Source organism: Talpa europaea (assembly GCF_964194135.1).
Source record: "Talpa europaea genome assembly, chromosome: 8".
NCBI lineage: Eukaryota > Metazoa > Chordata > Mammalia > Eulipotyphla > Talpidae > Talpa > Talpa europaea.
Window position 1 is genome coordinate 111,915,828 of NC_140075.1, and position 22,012 is coordinate 111,937,839.

General features: G+C 47.7%; 1 protein-coding gene across 1 annotated transcript in view; it reads right to left on the reverse strand.

Moving 5' to 3' along the window:
* The window catches only part of FLVCR2 (FLVCR choline and putative heme transporter 2), a gene marked incomplete at both ends in the record, with an annotated part of 49,092 nt that overhangs the window by 21,591 nt on the left and 5,489 nt on the right, over positions 1–22,012 (reverse strand). The window lies entirely within an intron of this gene.

Sequence of the window (22,012 nt, forward strand, 5' to 3'; positions counted from 1 at the left end):
CACACCTTCTTAAAACCCTTACTGGGTTTACTACTTCCCTCAGGATAGCAGAGAGCAATTTCTTTTCATTGACAATTCAACCTAGGTACACATTCTTCACCATCAATACCCACCAAAAAAAATTAGTGTTGGGGTTCTCAGTGTAGGCTGACTCTTCTCTTGCTGCATATTAATGAAAAATGGTTTCTATATTCCCATTTCTATGGTAGAATAAACCAGTGTTGATTTTTTTTCTTGTGTCATTTATAGTCTTGATTTCGTTGAATCTTATTAACCTGGAGCTAAAAGACCAGCCAGGGGGAAAGTTCTACTGGCAACAATCCCAAAACTTGAATTCAGTAAGAGATGGCAGCAAGGAGTTGTTAACATATTCACAAACATGAATGCTTACATTCATTGTGTAAGTCACATGCAGCTGCATAAACTTATACATACAGGACATAGGCACATGCAAACTGAGTATAAACACACACACACACACACACACCCCAACAAATTAAAACATCTCATATCTGCAGTGGAGTTCAAACTCCAGTGACATAGCACATAACATGACCTGGGTGTTTCCAAGGTCATAAACGCCTTGATTTAGTACTAACAGGGCATGATACAACTCCTGGGAGCTACTCTCTCCACCTAATATACCAAGTAGGAATTGGAGAAGTCAGGCAAGTTCAAATGCCAAGTATGAGAGAAAGTGGGTACGTTCTTTGTCTTCCTGTTCCACTTTTCCTCTTCTGAACTTGAGAGGAACTGCAGGTAGAAAAGCCATTTGCTTTCACCACCACCCCCCACCCAATTTCTCAGCTGCCAGTCTGCTGTCCTCATTGGTTTTTCAGTCTGTCAATTTTAGCCATTCAAGATGTTTGCTAGTGGTTCTCAGCTCTGAAATATTCACAAAGGTCATTAACTATCGATTCAGTGTTGGGTTTTTCCAATCTGTGCCAGGGTATAATCAATAAATTAAACAGTTTTTTAGTGCTTCTATATATACAAAGCATTCCACCAGATTTTTAAGAAGTATCAAGATGTATTACAGGTTTCCCGCTTTCAAGGAGCTTTATAATCTAAGGGGGGGATAAAGAGAATTTAAAACAAAAACCACAAAGCATAACACCGATGGAAAATCTGTGGGTTGCAATTATGGATTATAGTTAGAAAGTTCCTTTGTCATCCTCTATGACATCCTGATTAGTAGAGGGCTGAACGGAAGCTAGGTGAGGTTAAGTTCTAGAGTTTTATTCAGCATCACGAAGACATCCAGTTGAGATAAGTAAAGATTATTGGTTTTCAGACAGTGAGTGCTTCCTCCACTGGCCTGTCCATGCCCTCCAAGGCTAAGGGCCTGGGAGAAAGGTCCAAGTGAGCAGTAAGAGAAGATATTTCACATCCTCAGATACCTGATGCTTAGTCACACTCATTTATCAGTTGAGTCTAGCTTCTCAAATGCTGATCTCGAAGACTTTGATTGAGGGTACAAATTAGCCACATACAGAAAAGCCAACCAACCTTCCTAGCTGGAGACCTGGGCCCACATCAGGTCATACCTGGCCTCTTTGGAGTTGCAGATCTGGATGTTAAATAGAATCCCAGAGGGTACCTTTTGTAAGAATTAGGGTAGACATGGGACACTCGCCAAGCTCTGTGAATCTTTCATTCCTAAAAGGAACATAAAACCCAAGACCCTGAACCCCAACCCCAGTAAGCTGCCTTGAAAAAGATCACCTGGTCTACACTACCCTCCTGACTCCTCAGAGGCCTGGCTATTCTCTGTCTACACACTAAGTGAGTGCTTTCCCTCCCTGACTCCAGCACTGAAGCCTTCTACAGTCAGCATGATGCAGCAGCCAGCTGTAGGGTGATCAGCCACCCCCCTAAATAGCAGCCCTGTTGCACAGTAACCTTTCTCCAAGGAGACTCTGGCTTTGAAGGTACTTTCATGCCCAGAGTGGACAACTACAACATAGAACAGAACCGTAAATTGCTGCCTCTTTTGTTTCTTTAAGACATATTTTTTCCTGCTTCTTGAGGACAGTGTTCAGTGGGATCCTGGGCTTGACTCCCTGTTTCTGGATCCTGTGTCTTTCTCATAGTAGATCCTCTGTCATACCTGCTGGCAGGACAGATGGACAATTGAACATTAGTGGGAAATCTCATCACAATATCACAGAGGTCTGCCCATTAGGTTCAGGTTCTTTCTACAGATCACAGTACAATAAAAAAATTAAATAGCATGTAAAAAACAATGTATAAGGGCGCATAGGGAGGGAGTCCAGTGCCTGACCATCTCGTGAGGATCTACTGTGTGCTGGATCTGCAACATATCTTTTCTCCTTTTCATTTAATGCAGCAACTTTGCAACAAAGAAAAAAATGAGGAAAAATTGAGAGGAGCCCGCCCAGGTCACGTGCAGCTAACACAAGAGCTGGGATCCTACACCAGTTTGTTTGACTCCAGATCTGAAAACATGATGGTCATTTCTTATCTCTGCTTATCTCACAAGAATAGCAGGGCAGGACAAAAATACTCCTACGCATTTTAAAGAAAGAAGAAAAACTAAGTTGATTTTTCACAAGTCACCAAGTTGTGTTTCAGTGTCAGGCTCAGAGAGCATGGACTATCCTTGAGGTGACATCTCATCATCTGGAGAGAAAATAGTCATGACAACATAACAAAGATGCCTGACTCGTGGTTAGATGAACAACGTTCAGAAGCAAGGGGTGCTCATTTGCATCTAAATTCCAAGTGCATCATAATTTAGCAGAAAGCAGCCCATCAGACTCTACCAACTACCATTTTCTATATCTGCTTTTCAACCCAACACTGCCAAAAGCTTCATCCTAGGGGAGACTCATTCTGAGAGCTTTGTTTCCAGTTTCCTGCCAGGTGACCTCAAATTAAACTGGCTCTTTTTTCAAAAGCTGGTGGCAGGCTTTGGCTTCTGTGCCTTTGGGTAGCAGGCCCATGTGGGTACCAGATCCTGTGCTCACCTTACCACCTCCCTTAAAAATGCTGGTGTGAGCAATTCCTCTCCTCAGTATTTACCCAAATGACACAGAAACATTAATTCCAAAGGGCACCTGCACCCCTATGTTTATAGCAGCACTATTTACAATAGCTAAGCTATGGAAACAACCCAAATGCCCAAAAAATAGATGACTGGATCAAGAAAATGTGGTACATATACACAATGGAATATTACTCAGCAGTCAAAAAAGATAAACACATGCAGTTTGCAGTGACATGGATGGAGCTGGAAGGGATCATGCTAAGCGAAATAAGTCAGAAAGAAAAAGGAAAATACCGGATGGTCTCACTCATAGCAGAAATTTAGAAAACCTAAATAATGGGCCTCCCCTGGTGGCGCAGTTGTTGAGAGCTGGGCTGCAAAGCTGCCCGCAGCCTCTGCAGCGCCAGTTTGATACCCGGCCACCGGCGAGTGTCCCACATGGCACACAGACCTCTCCTGCTGCCTGCTGCTCCCCTCGGCAGTATATTTCAGTCCATCTGCCTGTTCTGTTCCCTGTTCTGGCTCTGGTGAGTTCTCTCACCCTCCTGCGCTTCTGACTATACCCAGTGCTGGTATAAATAAATAAATAAATCTTTAAAAAGAAAAAAAAAAAAAAACCTAAATAAGGGACCAGGAAAAAGACTAATTAATACAAAGTAAAAATCAAAATCAAAAGCAACTGTAAACCAGAGACACACTACGGGGGGCAGCGGGGAGAGGAAGGATTAGGGTCAAAATAAGGAGGGGTGCAATTGTATGGGGAATATAACCAAAATGAAAATGCATACATTGTGCAAAAATGAAAAATGATGTAAGAATTATATAAAATAGGGCCTCCCCTGATGGTGCAGCAGTTGAGCCCTGGGCTGCGAAGCTGCCTGCAGCCTCTGCAGCACAGGTTTGATCTCCCACTGTGGGTGAGGGTCCCACATGGCGCGCAGACCTCTCCTGCTGTGCCCGCTGCTCCCCTCAGCAGTGTACTTCATCAGTCTGCCTGTTCTGTTCCCTGCTCTGGCTCTAGTGAATCCTCTCACCCTCCTGCGCTTCTGACTGTACCCAGTGCTTGTATAAATAAATAAATCTTTTTTTTAATTATATAAAATAAAACATTTAAAAAAATGCTGGTGTGATGTTATTCAACTAAGCCTATAATTTTACCCATTTGTGTTCTGTCACGCATTTGACAGGACACCTCAGAGGGTCAAAATCAGAGGCCTGCAGCCCAAGTCAGCATAAGATTAATTCTGAGAGACGAAGGAAGCCGCCCTGGCATCTTTCCTGCACTCACAAAAAGCCAGAGACTCAGGCCTGAATGCAAATGATTGGAAATCACCACTAAGTGGCTTAGTCTTGGCTATGTCCCAGCATTTGTTCTAGTTTTATCACCCTCAGTAAAAAACAAAATCATGGGCAAAAGACACAAAACACAGTCAAGCCAAGTCACAGTCTCAGTTCCCGGGGAACTTCTTACAAATTGCTTTTAAAATGGAGTTAGGTTCTCTTCACTTTTACACAGCCCTCAGCAGTGTTTCCCAATCCTGCCTGAAAACAAAGGTCACCAGTTCCAGCCTCAGGTCTAGAGTGGGTCCTGAGTTCCTGTAATTTTTCTGTGCACACAACTTTTACCACTCTCCAGGAAGCAGAGAACCTGTACTCAGAAAAAGCATGGCAGGGACTCCTCCTGGCTTCTGTGGCTCTGCACCCATCACCCTCCACTGAGCTGCTAGTGGAAATCTAACACCATCCAGTCATCACCTTCCCCTGCTTAAAACCCTGCAGTGACTCCCCTTTTGTGGTAATATGGTTTACAAGAAATACCCTTTTGGTCATACTTATTTGGTCTTTTTCCACAGTTTCTGTCTCACAGCTCCGCTAAAGCTTAGGAATTTCCTAAATGTTGAGAGAATTAAACGTTAAATGAAGGTAACTTCTAGAAAACACCTGAGGGTGGGGGCCAGTTGCCAGGGAAACCAAAAGGCATGGAGGGTTGGAACTTCCAGTCCCACCCCCTGACCTCTGGGGAGGAGAGAAAGGCCAAGAAGTTGAGTTCAACTACCAATGGCCAATGGATTCAGATGTTATGGTTATGTCTTGAAGCCTCTATAAAAGCCCAAAAGAAGGGGGCTTCAGGGAGCTTCTGGGTGGGTGAACTTGTGAAGACTTGGGGGAGAATGGCACTCCTAGACAGAATATGGAAGAGCCATAGCTTTTCTCCACACCTCACCCCAGGTTTCTCTTCATGATGCTGCTGATTTGTATCCTTTAATAGCCTTTGTAAGAAGGGGTGATCTAGTGAGCAAACAGGGTTCCTGAGTTCTGTGTGACTTTCTTGAAAATTAATCAAACCCGAGGAAGGAAGTCATGAGGAACCTAATTGATAGCGAGTTGGTCAGGTGCATAGATAATCTGGGTTGACAATGGGCATCTGAAGTCTGAAGAGACGGGTCACAAGCACCTCCATGGTCAGGAACCCAGAGGCTTGGTTGGGGCTTTTCATCTGCCTGAACTTGGATGACTGGGCCCTTGCTCTGCAGAATTTAGGTAGACAGTGTCAGAACTGAGTTGAATCATACTAAACATGTTCTACATTTGAAGTCATCCATCCCAGGTCAACTATTTGTTCCCTGGGCCCTCCTACATTGGTCTTTCAAATGCCCAGAATCCCCAGGGCCTTTGCACCAGTTCCTCTGCCTACATTATAACATCCTCACTGCCCTGTTTTACTTAGTAAACACAGATATATACCCTCAGGACTGAGACAAAGTCACTTCCTCAGGGCAGCTTCCTCTGGTACCTCAGTCAAGGTCAGGTGCCCACAAAAGTCAACTTATATTTGTATGATTAGTCAATTACCATCTGTCTCCCCAACCAGACTATAAACTCCATGAGACCAGGGCTTATATTTGTCTCTGGAGCCCAGCACGCAACAATACCAAACATAGCAAAATGTATGGAGCTTCACCTGGAGTATCTCAGTCCTCACAACAACCCCAAAAAGGGGCAGGGAGGTTGTCTAACACTGTCCAGTTTTACAGGTGATGAAACTGAGTCAGGGAGGAGAAGCAATTTGCCAAGGTCACACAGCTACAGGCCACAGAGCTGGAGTCCTAACACCCCGCAATTCTGAGTCCAGAGCCCAGAAGCCTCACCACTATGGTTCATGTCACACCCAAAGAAGGTGTTTAACAATAATGTGGTTGGGCCTCCCTGCTGGCGCAAGGGGTTAAGTCAGCACTATGAAGCTATCCGCAGCCACTGCAGCATGAGGATGAATTTGATGCCTGGCCAGGGAGCTGATCCACATGGCACAGCAGACCTCTCTTGTGTCACCTGCGGCTCCCCTCAGCAGTGTATTTCAGTCAGTCTGTCTGTTCTGCTCCCCACTCTGTCTCTGGTGAATCCTCCCTCCCTCCCTTTCTCTCTCTCTCTCTCTTTCTCTCTCTCTCTCTCTCTCTCTCTCTCACACACACACACACACACACACACACCCTCATCTTTGGCCTACATCCCAGCTCTTGTATGCATAAATATATAAAATAAATCTTTTTTAAAAAAGGAATAATGTGGTCAATGAAAAGATGGAGAGGCAACCTGGGATACTCAATATTCATTTTCTATTTAATTGTTTCCTCCCTGCCAACTCAAGGGTGATATATAAACATGGCAGCAATATCAGTCATACACACTTTCACAGCAAATACCACAGTTAAGAACATCTGGGCAGAGCCTCCCTGGTGGCGCAGCAGTTAAGCACTGGGCTGCGAAGCTGCCTGCAGCCTCTGCAGTGCCAGTTCGATCCCCGGCCGCCTGCGAGGGTCCCACATGGCTCTCAGACCTCTCCTGCCGTGCCCACTGCTCCCCTCAGCAGTGTACTTCCTCCATCTGCCTGTTCTGATCCCTGCTCTGGCTCTGGTGAATTCTCTCACCTCTCACCCTCCCCCTACAGTCTTTCACCTGCACTTCTGACTGTACCCAGTGCTTGTATAAATAAATAAATCTTAAAAAAAAAAAAAAAAAGAACATCTGGGCAGCCGAAGGTTCTGGGTACCAGGAAAAGCTGGGCTTGTGCAATGCATGTCCTGGCATTCTGGCTCATGCATGTGGTGGATCAAGAATAAACCCAGAAAATCTGCATCGGGGGTAATACCTACCCCATACATGACACAACAGAGCGTGTTGTGCTGGTTCTGACAGAAGCAAAACCACAGTGCCCATCACCATCCACTACAGGCACTCAATAAAGCCGCCCAATCCTGCCTGCTTGTGAATATACCCAGACCATCGAGGCACGATCCTGGACTACCACCAAAGGCTGGGAACTCTGAATGAACACAATGGTGAGGGCTTTCCTTCCTGACAGAAGAGGAGAGAACCACTGGTTTCCACCAGGCCCTCTGCTAGGATCCCAGGCATTTCCGTGTCCCAACCCCCGGCCATTGGGACGGTAGAGTCTGCTCTTCTTGGCGGAGACAACTACCTCAGCAAACAGGTTCTCACCTACCCAACCTCATTCCTCCTTGTGCCATTCCTCCCCCAGGCAAACCAGCTTTTCAGAAATGTGAGTCCATTCTCGGCACCAGGGCTGAGCCCCCATCCACTTGAGCCAACTGCCCTATTCCTTTCCCTGGGGCACAAGTCACCACATCAGAGCTGGCCATGTCTCTTAGATCTCAGAGTCCCCAGAAGCTGACTACCTGGTGCTGCGGCACAAAAATGTCCCTGCACGGAGTCTCTGACCTTAAAGGCTTACACCAAATTTGGTCTCCTGATGACTTAACGGGGGGGCTCACCTTGCTCCTAAAGGACTCACAGCCATGTTGTTCAATGTCAAATGAATCCCTCTCTTCCTTTCCAGCCCAACGTTCCTTAGAGACATCATCACTTTCATACAGTGGCTGGTTAAAGACCCCAAAAGAGGTGAGTTCAAGTCCCAGCTCTACCAGTTACTTATTACATGTCTGAGTCTGGCCTCCTGGGTCTATTTCTTAATCCACAAAAGGAAGATACTAGTTCATACTGTCTAGCTCAGGAGTTGTTCCAAGGACTAAATGAGCTCCCTCAGATGGGCTATTGAACTAAATGCTTCACCTGGGGGTTGCTGGCCCCCCACCTGCAAGCCTTCCCCCAGACACTCTCATGGCAGAGGCGACAGGCAGGAGAGAAGAGGCTGCCAGCCAGGACTCACAAGATTCTTGCTTTGTGTGTGGAAGTCATACAAACTCCCCTCCTCGGGTTCTCCTCTCCCAGCTCTGGCTCCTCTTTGCTTTTTCTGCTCTCTCAGGTCCCCTGACTCAGCTCTCTTACATCCACTCTGCCCCAGACCCTCCTAAAAAGTCTACTTTGAATCTGTCCCCTACCCTGCAGGTGACTGGGGTCTCTCCCTCCCCTCACCTGCCCAAGGTATGCAGGTACACAGCCCTCAGCACTGCACTGACCACAACATGCCTGCTCAAGGAGTCAGCCCTCCCAAGGGCAGGGAGGGCATCCAAGCCCATAGGCCCACTCTTCCTTGCCATTCCCACCTATTTCCTTCTCTGGCCCCCATTGCACCCACCACAACTGTCTGGCCCTCACCAAGGGGAATGCAAGGCATTTCTAGTATCAGAATAATGTGCTGCAGGTGTGAACCTGCCCCCATGGTACCACCTCTGGTTTGCACACACACACCAGCTCGCGGTCCCTTCTGACCATTGCTGGCTGTGGTTCTCCATGTGGACGTGCTCCTGGGAGACGGAAGCTTTGTTGGTGACCTCCCTGCCAGGTGGTCATGTTGTCCACCCAAGACACCAGCATCGAGCCCCGCAGCCCCACGAGTGGATGGGCATGGGTACTTCATACAATTCCAACCTTTTCATCGCCTGGTCTTCACTTTTACCCAAATAGTTTTGTTGCTTGGTCAACTCTCCTTTTTTTATTTCACCTCTCAGGGTGCATTCACCATCAGTTCCTTCACTGGGTTTTCCTTGATCATCCTAGCAAGGCCTGAGCACCTTGCTCTACAATCCTCTTACTCTTTGGCTCCCGCCATTGTTCTGACACTAATCTGGAGCCTCGTAAGTGGAACAGGGACTCGCTGAAGAGATGGGTGTGGGGTGGGGTGGGCGGGCTGCAGTTGACCGGCATGTTGGGAAACACCACTTCCACTCCGGTTTAGCTACAGCCCTGACCCAAGCCGGAGAAAGAACTCGTTGGAAATTTAAATCAAGAATCTGGACAAGGTTCTTAGAAAATGCTTGCTGTTGAAAAACAAACCTGGCTGATGGGCCTCCCCGGTGGCAAAGTGGTTGAGCACTGGGCTGCGAAGCTGCCCACAGCCTATGCAGCGCCGGTTCGATCCCGGCTGCCAGGCAAAGTTCCCACATGGCGCACAGACCTCTCCTGCTGTGTCCGCTGCTCCCCTCAACAGTGTACTTCGTCAGTCTGCCTGTTCTGTTCCCTGCTCTGGCTCTGGTGAATTCTCTCACCCTCCCGCGCTTCTGACTGTCCCCAGTGCTTGTATAAATAAATAAATAAATCTTTAAAAAAAAAAAAAAAAACCTGGTTGAGGGCCCTTTCAAACCAGAGCCATTTGATAGTTAAATCGGGGTTCAGTCTTGATTTCCACACATTAGGTTTGCTTCAGGTGGATCAACCCAACGTTAAGCACACAGCAGGAGGCCACCCCCCACCCAGAAGGGTATTCTTAGAAGATGGGTGACTGGCTACATGTGTGTATCCACACAGCTCTATTCATCTCTAAAGATGAATCAAACACTAAGTTTCATGGAGCAGCACAGTTGAGGAAAATGTATGTTCCGTGGACAAATATAGGGAAATGTCCTCTATAAAAGGACATTATTGAATCCCATGCAGCATTGATGGGCACTAAAATATGCTACAAATCTGTATGCCCTCTTTCACTTCATACAAAAATATGCCCATCCACTCCTGGGGGCTGCAGGGTTCCATGTTGGTGTCTTGGGTGGACAATATGACCACTGGCAGGGAGGTCACCAACAAAGCTTCCATCTCCCAGGAGCACGTCCACATAGAGAACCACAGCAACGGTCAGAAGGGACCGCGAGCTGGTGTGCGCGTGCAAACCAGAGGCGGTACCATGGAGGAAGGTTCACACCTGTAGCACATCATTCTGATACTAGAAATGCCTTGCTTTCCCCTTGGTGAGGGCCAGACAGTTGTTGATCTGCAAGAGAGTAATCTAAGCAAAAAGATGCAAATAGGGGCTCCAGGGTCCCATAGGTATGGGGCCAGGTTAGAGTGAAGGCTCCTGCAGAAAGCCACCTTGGGGCCCCAGAGGTGGCTCAGGATGGGCGCTGGGTGTGGGTGGCCCAAAAAGAAACAAGTAGAATGAGATGGCCATTGAGGAACTGAAACACTAAGTAAAACAATAGTTTGCTTGGAGAATGAGCTGTCCCAGAACGCCAGGCAGCTACCAGGAAAATGCCTCGGTAAGTGCTCATGTGCTTGCAAAGCTTGCTCATGTGACGTTTTTTGAAATCCCCAAATCTGAGCCTTTGGATTCTTTTGAAAAGGCCAACTCAGGATTAAGAAGGTGGCAGACCTTCAGGAGCAAAACCAACACCATTGATTTGAGGGAAAATTACTCATGAAAGGGGTTTATGGATTTAAAACGCTAAGCTTAGGTCTCTAAGAATTTAGGAAGCAGAGCCACAATCGGTCAATTCTAGATTTCCTTAGAACTCCCTCCCCAATCACAGGGTCTTCAAATCTGAGATGAAACTGGTGGCTTCTATCACTTCCACACTCTTGGGTTTCCTCAGTCCTATGGGGCTTGGGGAGGAGGTTAGGAAAATGCAAGAAGCAGCGGCTTCTGTTGCTAGGCTGGCCACAGTCAAGGATTCCTGGGGAAGATAAGAATAACAATAATAGCTGATACATGGGACTCAGTCCTCCTAAACACTATTAAGCACCAGATATTCCCTTTTGATTCCTATTTTAACATGGAGGAAACTAGCATTTAAGCAGCTTGCCCAAGGTCATGTAACAGCAAACAAGAAACCTGGGTGTGGAGCTCAGGCCTTCTATTCTAGGGTCTGTACCAGAGTCTGCACTCTTAGCCAGAAGGTTGAATACCCAGGTCTTGGCTGTTTTTCAAACTAGAAGAAAGGAAAGGAACACATACTGAGGACCTACTATGTGCCAGGCTGTGGGCTAAATGATTCCTCCCGTTATTTCATTTAACCTCTCACGACAATCCTCTGAAGTTGGCATCATTACTTCTGATTAGGTTTTCACAGGTGAGAAAACACCTTTAATTTCCCCAAGATCACCCAGCTTTTAACGGCAGAACTGAGATCCAGAACTGAAGCTATCCTGACTGTGCCTCCTTGATGAGCAGGGTAAATGCCACACAAGTGATTACCCTCAAAAATTGTGGCAATTCCTCAGTCCTAAATGCGGATTCTATCATGGAAGCACTGCCTGGTGTCTAGTTGTAGGAGGAAGCAATGGCGAGGTTTCTCCAGGCACAGTCTGTTTTGTTTAGCCCCTTACACCCAAAGGGATGTCTTGGTTTTATGCTTAGTTTGGGCCTTTTTCCATGTAGGATGCTGTCTTCCCAACTAGACTGTTAGCTAGCAGGGCTAACAGGGCTGCTGAATAACATTTCCTATGTAACCCCACCCCAAGAACAAAGACCGTGCTCAGGAAATACCCTCTGAATAAAGAGAAAACTCTTAAAATTGCACAGTTCAGGGCCTCCTTGGTGGCCTAGGGGTTAAGTCTCAGCACTATCACTGCTACAGCCTGATTTCAGTCCCTGGCCAGGGAGCTACCCACATGACACAGCAGACCTCTCCGTCTTGCCTGCTGCTCCCCTTAGTAGTATATTTCAGTAAATCCACCAGTTCTGCTCCCCACTCTGTCTCTGGTGAATCCTCTCACAACCCCCCACACCCTCTGGCCTACACCCCAGTATCTCTATGCAAAAAAAAAAAAAAAAGTTGCACAGGTCAAACCTAACTCAAGTATTTCCAGTCTCTTCTACAGCAAACAAGTTGGGCAAAGTAAGTATTTTCTGTATTCTAAGAGTTTACTGCCACAGCAAGCAGAAGTGAAGTGAAATTACAAAAGAAAGATCTCGAATGCAGGGCTTCCCAAGAAATAAGGAGACCATTGGATTGTAGACTAATCAATTTCCCGCTCTCAAACCTATACTCAGTATTTATTCAACACCTACTGATAAAAAGCACCATGCCAAAAAAGGGAGAAGGCAACAGACGCAAGTCAAAGAGCTCATACCACCAAGCTTATCAGCTATCCTATATACCTTGATCTTGACCTACAGTCTTGGTGCAGACTTTTTCCCTCGTCTTGTAGGGGCAAGTGTGTGGTGGGGGTGGGGTGCAAGGCAGCTGAAGAGCAAAGGTAGCCTGGGCTGTAAAGAGAGAAGTTGCTCAGTTTGGGAGAGGGATCTAACTTCTACAGGGAAATCTTTTTGATGTGGATATAAAGGGATGCTAGCAAAGCGCTTTGTTTTTCTTTAGCTGAGCCTCTTATTTGTCTCTGCTTTCAGTCCTCAATGACCCTCCCTTTAAGAGATTCCTCTTGAAACTATGCTGTTTACGTTGAGAGCAGACATGGGGCCTCCTGTCTCCCTTTTCCTTTTTTTTAAGATTTATTTATTTATGCATACAAGACCTGGGGTATAGGCCAGAGATGCGGGGGGTGAGAGGACTCACCAGAGACAGAGTGGGGAACAGAACAGGCAGACGGACTGAAATACACTGCTGAGGGGAACAGCAGGCGAGACAGGACAGGTCTGCTGTGCCATGTGCATAGCTCCCTGGCCAGGGATCAAACTCGTGCTGCAGTGACTGTGGATTGCTTCATAGGTTGTGTCTTAACCCCTTGAGCCACCAGGGAGGCCCCTGTCTCCCCTTTCACCGAGAGCCCATCGCTGCTGGCTTCACCCTCACAGAGGTGCAGACATTCAGTGGCCCCAGGCTCCCAGGACTTCCCCAGTGACTCAGCTGAGAAAGGGAAAACTAAGATTTCTTTCATACCACCAAGTCAGCCAAGGTGGCAGAATGCAGATTCACTTTCTCCAAGTTCTTCACATCGGAATTAGGCTGCATGCAAAGCTCCATTCAAAGATGACACTTTCTGCCAACTCTGCCCCAGAGGCCGGCACTCTGCAGACCACAATGGGCCCACCGCGGGCTGCTGCTGTGCTCGACCTGACCACTCTCTGCCTTGCACAGATGGTGGGGAAACAGCTCAAAGCAGAACTGTCTCTCCCTTGTCTGAGATGTTACACACTGTCCTTCTTAAAAGTAGTTTATGTGACAATAAATGTTCCTAAATCTCCCGACTTTTAAGTCTAGTTGGACTTTCTTGGTAACCACCCTCCCCTTCCCATTTTCAGGGGTGAAACTGTCCAGGTCATGACTTGCAGGCCAGGAAAGAGTGTTGCTTTTTAGGCTGCCATAAGCAAGACCCAGTTCCTATTCCTAAATGGTAAACCTCAGAAATAGATTGGGTGGGCCCCATGTGGTTTTTTCCTAAGAATTCAACTTCATAAGTCAGCTAACCTCATGACCCCAAAGAGAAATCTGGAGAGAAAAGGAAATGGAGACTTTGCACTAGGAAAACTTGAAATCACCCATATCTGACACTGCCTCAGGAAAGCAGCACCATCAGATCTGGTGCTACACTTTAGGGAATTCCTCAGGGACCCTCTTACACAAAATCACCTCCCAATACCCTGCCCTGAAGTCACATCTCCTCCTACTTGACCTGGTATTTCCATCACTGGTCACTCCGTAAGTGGCTCAGCTCAAATGGACTCAGCTGGCTTGCTTCGGAACTGAGGCACTCTGGAGGAGGTTCCTAAAGCCATGATGACCAAGTTTATTCTGAAGCCAAGAGCTGATTCTAAGGCAAGAATGCCAAGCCCGAGGAATGGAGGGTGCAATCCCTAGTCCAAAGTTGCTCTTCAAGAGATAGACAGGACATGATTTACACACAGGGGAGCCCTGTACTCGCCTTACCAGGGGCAAGTCCAGAATCTTTTTGCTTTCCAGAGCACTGAGAAGCCCACATTTGCACAATATTTCAGTGTTCAAGGCACCTGAACGTCCAGTATATAATCTGAGCTGAAACAACGCAGTGAGGTGGAGAGCAGGATCCCTGAAGCACAGATGAGGCAACAGGCCTATGAGAGGCAGGCTGTCATTGCCATTCATAACTGAGTTTAAACAACTCCTGCAGGCAGGGTTCATTGTGGCGAGCTAAACACCAGAACTGCTGATGTTCCCACTCCCAACCTGCCCCCTTCCCATAAAACCTTGCTGAGCCACAACACGGCTCCATGGGGCCACACAGCCCAGTAAGACGTGGCCTGAGGCCCAAGATGAGTCAGGGTCTGATAGGATCATTTGCAAGGGGTTTGTTATGTAACTGAGGAATGTGTTTGGGTCATCATAAAATGGATGAAATATTTACTCTGCACCTCTTTTCAAAGTTCCCTCTGGACAGTGAGTCAGAGGGAATGAGGGGAGAGAATGTCAATGTCAACTTTAGTCCCCAAGCAAACCTCTAGCCCTAAGGACATCCTTTCCCCCATGGTAGCCCTGACAGAACCAAACACTGCTCTGAGAACTTCCTTACCCCATAATCAAAGTGCTGTTGAGATGCCTGCCCCAAGGCCACACAGCAGGCCTGAGGCCAAGACCATCTCTTAATGAGGAGACAGTGACACTTAGGGCACCAGGGACAGGTGAGGGGCAGGTAAGCGGTTCCAGAAAACCTGGCTCCACCCTCCAGGGAGGGCACTACCACCTGGCAGTCTCCCTGAAGACCCCCTTCAAGGACTCTAGACGTGAAGAGGTAGGAGGAGAGGATTTTTTCAGAGGACACAGTTACATAGAAAAGATAAGATTGTTAAGAAATTGGGTCAAGCTGCTTCTTCCTCCACCCCACCCCTACCATCCTGAGCCATTACTGGTATGTTATTCAATGGCAATCACAGAAAATGCTCTGGAACTTCCCTCCACAAGACAATCCCCAGACATAAAGTCTAAAAGCAGAGCCTCCGAGTTGCAGACCAGCAGTCACCCACCTTTCTTTCCAAATGTCCTGGGTCCCTACTGTGTTCTATTATGAGCAAGGGCATGGGGGTGGGAGGGGGTATGACCTCTATCTGACCTCTATCTAGAAGAGGGGGTGACACAGACCCCCCAAACTAACACACCAGCAGAGAGAATCGACAGGGGAGCCAGCTTAACTTCCCAATCTAAGGAATTTTACACTAGGAAAACCTGAAATTACCCATACCTGACACTACCCCAAGAAAGCAGCACCATCAGACCTGGCCCTAAAATTTAGGGAGTTCCTCAAGGATCTTCTTAACAAAAGAAGATCTGATGGGGAGGAGGCCCTGTCAGTGAAAATGCCAGGGAGACCAGCTGAGGTCAAAGTAGGAGCTGGGGGTTGGGGGAGGGGCCTCCCTGGTGGCACAAGGGGTTAAGATGCAGCACTATGAAGCAATCCGCAGCCTCTGCAGCATGAGTTTGATCCCCAGCCAGGGAGCTACTCACATGGTGCAGCAGACCTCTCCTGTCTCCCCGCTGCTCCCCTCAGCAATGTATTTCAGTAGATCTGCCTGTTCTGTTCCCCACTCTGTCTCTGGTGAATCCTCCCACCCCTGCACCTCTGGCCTGCACTTCAGCTCTTGTATGCATAAATAAATAAATCTTAAAAAAAAAAACAACGTAGTAGCTGGGTTCAGGGGACACTCCAGAAAGAATGCCACAGAACAGTGGGTTGGCTGGGCGGGGATGGCGGAGGGGAGTAGATCTATTTGAATTCAGCACTTGCAGAGCCCAGATTTCGTCTAGGTACTTTCACTGGTCCCTTGAGGCAGGAAAGTGATTGGCCTGTGAGGCAGCTGCCAGTAGAGTCCTCAGTCTGAGCAGGCATCAGAATTCCCAAACCTCACCCTGAAGAGACTAATTCCTGGGTCTGCCCTGGTGCCCAGGAATCTGCACCTTCCACAAATACCCAGGTGGTACTGGAGGTTCATGAATCACACTGAAAAGCCATCTCCATGGCCCCAAGAAGAGTCAAGAGAGAAGGCCCAGCTGAGCTGTCCAGGCAGGGGTGTGGGAGGTCCCATGCATGCCTGCCCAGCCCCTCACAGCAGTGCCAAGAGCCCCAGCACAGCCCCACAACCACACTGGGCTCTAAACAGGAAGCCCAGGACAAAGATCTGTGAAAGCAAAGGTGCGGGATGCTCAGAGGGCAGCTGCCACCCCAAAACCACAATGGGATAGGTCCCTTTTTAACAGGATGACTCAGGGCTGCTCACCTGCACAATGCATTTCTCAGAGTAGATGGACCAGCAAAGAGTCTAACCCCCAGCCACAGCAACTCAGTCGTCATGGGCAGAAATCGGGAATTTCCAGGGGAGAGAGGAGAGAGGGGAGAGGAGGGAGGGAGAGAAGGGGAGAGATAGAATGGAGCCGGCAGAGTCATCCATTCAAAAGTGGCCTCGAGGAACTAAGAGAGGCTGTTTCCCGCTCTGGAGAGGGAATCTGAGAGGCGCCTAAGCAAACACTGCACCGTGGTGAGGTTCTGAGACGCCCTGTCTAACCTCAAGACGGTGTTAAGTGAAATCCAGCGCCATCCCCCCTCCTGGCCTTCCGCAAACACGGATGGTGCCACCGCTCTCTGCCCTCACACCAAGGCCAGGTCTCATCTTGAGGTGTGGTGGGAGTGGGTATTGGGGCGGCGGGGGAGAGATTGAGCTCAAGTTTTTACACAGAATCAGAAAAGAAAGATGCCTACAATAAGGTCAGAAGGCAGAAGAGTCTTGGTGGCCCCTGATACCTCCCCCGGTGCCCCAATACCCACTCCCACCACACCTCAAGATGAGACCTGGCCTTGGTGTGAGGGCAGAGAGCGGTGGCACCATCCGTGTTTGCGGAAGGCCAGGAGGGGGGATGGCGCTGGATTTCACTTAACAATGTCTTGAGGTTAGACAGGGCGTCTCAGAACCTCACCACGGTGCAGTGTTTGATACACTCCCACTTCTGAATGACTGACGCAGCAAAGAAAAAGGCCCCTGCCCATATCATCCAAGGGAGTTGCTCCCTTGGGCTAAGTTTGGGGGTGGGACTGGATAGAGCTGAGGAGACAGAGAAGGGAGAGAAAGAACCTGATACTTCTTCATCATCCCTCCAGGCCTTATCCAGCAATCCACACGGGACTGTTTGATGTTGGGGCTTGGGGAGGAAGTTGAAGCCAAGGGAAGGACATCCTGTTAACAGCATTTCTGGAAAGAGATCAAAGCCAGGCAGTGGAGAACAGCTGTGTCCATCTGATAAGCCAGGACGCCCCACTTCCTTCGGCGTGGTCTCAGGTTTGTGAGACTGAGGTCTCAAGTAGGGGTGGGGGTCGGCCCAGCATTAGTGTCATCCTAGAGACCCCAATAACACCGTCTCCAGCACCTGCTCTGCTTTCAGTTTGAGTAACTCTCAAGAAGGACAGTCCCCATGAGGATATGACTGGAAACTTCCTGGAATGGCCCATTCTGCCCTGGTCACCCAACTCACAGTCACTTGACTTGACTCATTAAGAATTATTGAGTCAATGGTGATTACTGTCACCTGCTGGGGAGCTGCCCTGACAGGAGTTGCAGACATAGGGGAGGCACAGCCTTGAGGAGGGGGCAGAGAAGGGTGGGTAAAAGAGCCATGGAATCTCCTACCATTTTGAACTTTTGGCTTTTTTTTGGTTGAGTGTTTGCTTGGTTGCTGTAGATCTTTGAGTGTTTTCCACAGCTCCTATAAAGAAGTTCTTTTTACCAATTTCAAGTCTCTGTGGGGGAGTGAGGGTGTGGAGCTTCCTGACTTGCCATCTTGCTGATGTCACTCTCCATGGCCTATAAAGCATATTCCTCAGATAGTATAACTGCAGGAGATAATGAAGGAGCCAGACTGGTCAGACTGGACAGACACAGCTGGGCGGGAACAAGAGACAGGTGGGATGGGAATGGAGAGGGAACAGGAATTCTGGCTTGCCAAACTGGAAGTTGAGATTGGATTCCAGGGAATTGTCGGGTACCTGAAGGATGCCTGGAAGGCAACAAGGCCAAGGCAGAAGCCAGGCCTGCCTCAGGCTCCTCCTGGGCACTGAGTTGAACATGCAAGAAACGAAAAAAGGTTTATAGCATCTGCCATGGCTCCACCCACCTCTACAAAGCTTGGAGAATATTTTCAGCACCTTAAGCGATCAGAGTATCAGTCCCAGCCCAAGCTCAGCCTCTCCCCTCAACCTGAAGGATGAAGGCCAAGCCCCCAGCCAAGCCCCAGACATCCCACACATGGCCCTGACAAGAATGTGGCTCAGGCAGGAGGGGGCCTTCCTGTGATCTGCTGGTCCTCCCTCCTAGAGATTTCAAACACTGGGAGGCCAGTTGAAAAAACAGCCGCCTGGACTCTTAGAGTCCTGGAGTGCCAGGTAAAGGAAGTCGATAAGGGGCCCAGGAGTAAAGGGGATTATTTATTTTGGGGAGGCACTGGCCTAGTTTCCTGCCCAGCCTTTGCACTCATCACCCCTGCTGCATCGTGCAGGGGGACTTTTTATGAAAGAGAAAGCAGAACTGGATCTCAGACTCACGTTCCCTTCCCCAGAGTCTCAGTGTCTCAAACTGACAGCTTTAACTCCACAGCTTCAAAATACAGAATATAATTATTTTTAATGTTGTAGTTAGTTATCACCTACTGAAAAACATCTCACAAGTCAGACACAGAACGACAAATATTGTATGACTGCACTCACATGAGGTGCCTAAATGTAGCAAATTCATAGACAGTAGAACAAAGGTTAGGGTTAGCAAGGGCTGGAGGGGGGCAGGGAAGGGAAGAGTTACTGTTAATGAGTGGGGTGGTGACCAAGTTCCAGGGTAGATATTGCAGCACCACATAGTGAACATATTTGAGGTCACTGAATTGTACACTATGAATGGTTAAAATGAGAATGTTTTGTTATGTTTTATTTTATCAAAAATAAAATAGTTTATACATGAAAATCTGGGTTTCTGTTTTCTCTTTAAAGATAAAAAATGACACCATCTGGCAACACAGGGTCGTGCTTTGTCAGTGTAACTAGCAGGTGTTGAAGCTAATGTCTTCAGGTGGGACGTGTGCTCAGCTTTGCTGTGCTCCTACCACCCTCCAAGGTCACTTCCTATCACCCTCCAAGGTCACTTCCTATCACCCTCCAAGGTCACTGTCACTATGTCACATTTATACAACCTGACTTGCCCCCAAGAACTTTTGAGGGTATAGATCTGTCCCAACCCCCATCTTATTTCAGTACCCCCTGCCTTGTTCTGCTCCCTCAGTCCCTGCCAGTTCCTCTCTTCTGAACCACCAGGGGAGGCCTGAGTGTGGGCAACGAAGGGCGAGGGTAGGCGCAGGGGGTGGGGGAGACAGCACTATGTGCACCACTGTAAGCAGCAACAACAATCAATGGACAAGGACAAGACTTTGTCTTTACTTCCCAATCACTCTGATCTTGAAAGCCTCTGACTATAGAAGACCCAGAATGAGAAGCCTGGACTTTAACACACCGGCGTGGCCGTGATTTGGGAAAATGAAGCCAAACAACCCACCTTAAAACCCTGACTCCCAAGCCCACCTCAAAACACCCCGTCTCTCTGCTGGTCCCACATGATGAGCCAGCCCCCACGAACACAACCCCCTCAGGGCCAGACTCAGTTTACTAAGCCCAAGTCTAACTGCTGGAATCTGATTGCTGACTGCTTGAAATATGACAAGGTTCAGGACATGCTACCCCAAACATGGCAGCAAAATATGGCACTTCCACAACCCTCACTCACCCTCACCTGCATCCCAAAGCCACTACCAAAACATGAACCACTTAGAAAGCTCTACCTGGGGCCTCTGGGAAAAGTTTACAAGGATTTAGAAACTGCCACTTTTCAGCAGGAGTCGAGTGTGTGCATGGAGTAGGGAATGTTTTGTTTCATTTTCATAACATCAAATACCTCCTTTCTCAATCCACCAAGATCTGAAATGAAAGCCCTCAAAAGCCCTTTACGATTTTACTCAAGAAACCTTCAAAACATGATCTATGGGGAAGTCGGTAAAAACTGAGCAGAGAGTACAGAAGACCAGACACTACTTACTGACCCTGGATCCTCAGGCCCAGTCCCCTAACCTGACTGAACTTCTGTTTCTTTTTTTTTTTTTTTTAAGATTTATTTATTTATGCATACAAGAACTGGTGGGTACAGGCCAGAGGTGCTAGAGGTGGGAGGATTCACCAGAGACAGAGTGGGGAACAGAACAGGCAGACAGACTGAAACACACTGCTGAGGGGAGCAGCGGGGAGACAGGAGAGGTCTGCTGCGCCATGTGGGTAGCTCCCTGGCCGGGGATCGAACTTGTGCTGCTATGGCTGCAGATAGCTTCGTAGGTTGTGTCTTAACCCCTTGCGCCACCAGGGATGCCCAAACTTCTGTTTCTTCATCACTAAAATGGGGACAAATAATATCTATCCTCCCTCTTAGGGTTAAGAGTCACCATGAGATATTGGCTCTACATTAGAAGGGCATAAGAACTGTCTGTATCCTAGGGATAGAGACACTAAAGAAGGTTCACACCAACAAACTCACAAGGGACTGAGTCCAGTATCCAGGGACTGAGTCCAGCACCCAGAACTAGGCATACTGAATATTTTAAGCTGAAGGAGTTTGAGAAAACGGTAGAAGCAGGAAGGTCACTCTGATCTCTCCCTGTTCCTCACCCTTCTCCCTGAAACTAGCCTTAAAGGCCTCAAGTGAGAAGAGTCTTTCCTATTTGTGCAGGACAGGAACAACCTTATTCCTGAAGACAAAGGGACAGCACCTAGCAGGGTTTTATTTTTTTATTTTTTATTTTTTTTAAATAATAAATTTTATTTTTATATTCCCCATACAATTGCAACTCCCCATTCTGACCCCAATCCCTCCCCTCCCACCCCCCACCCCCCAAAAAGTGTCTCTGGTTCATAGTTTTTTGTTGATTTTGATTTTCACTTTCTTATAGTTATTCATTTTCCTGGTCCCTTATTTAAGTTTTCTAGATTCCCCGAGCAGGGTTTTAATAGCCCTTGCTCAATTTCCCCCTGGCTAGAGTCACCTGGTCCACGTTCCTTCCCACTAAGCCACTCTGTATCAAACCTAACATAAAAATACACAGGCCCAGCTGTTTCTTCATTTCTTTATGCAGGCGACGTACCACCTAAAACTTATATTACGTAAATGTAGAGGATCTTCTTCTATTAATCTGTCCTTGTCAGTTGAATTTTTAGACCCAGCCAGGGAACTTAAGACAGTCCACGACAACTTAGGCCAGTCCTCTCCTACAAACAGCATCATTGTTCTCCACCCGCATCATTCGACCAGGCTTCAGAACACACCCTATGGCCGTCTGGGAAACGCAACTAGTCTATGTGGAAAGTACATGACGATTTCCAAAGACTCTATGGAAAGGGAATGTAAAACAGTTGTTTACTATATTGGTGACTCACTGAAATAGTGTGTGGATCCACTGGGCCAAATAAAATAGAGTACTGAAAGTAATTCCATCTCTTCCTTTGACTTTCTTTTACATGTGACATATTTTTAATGTGGCTACTAGGAAATTAAGTTATGTAGCTGGCTTACATTATATTTCCATTAGACAGTGCCATTTTAGACAGCCTAGCCAGCTGTGGCTTCTGCTGAAGGGATTCTGTAAGGTAACTGTATTTTCTTTAGCTGGGAAAATAAAAAGGTTTACTCCTCTGTTTCTGCCCTTAGGAAGCCCCGTCCCATCTCTGTGCTGAAGATGCCTCATCCTGGCTGGGGCCCACCTGCAAATCTCTGCCAGCTCCCTCATCTATCTAGTCTGGGCCACTGAGCTAGGCCCCCAGACTCAATAAAGTTGTGTCCACATCACCAACCCCCTACACAGATCACTTGCCCTTGAA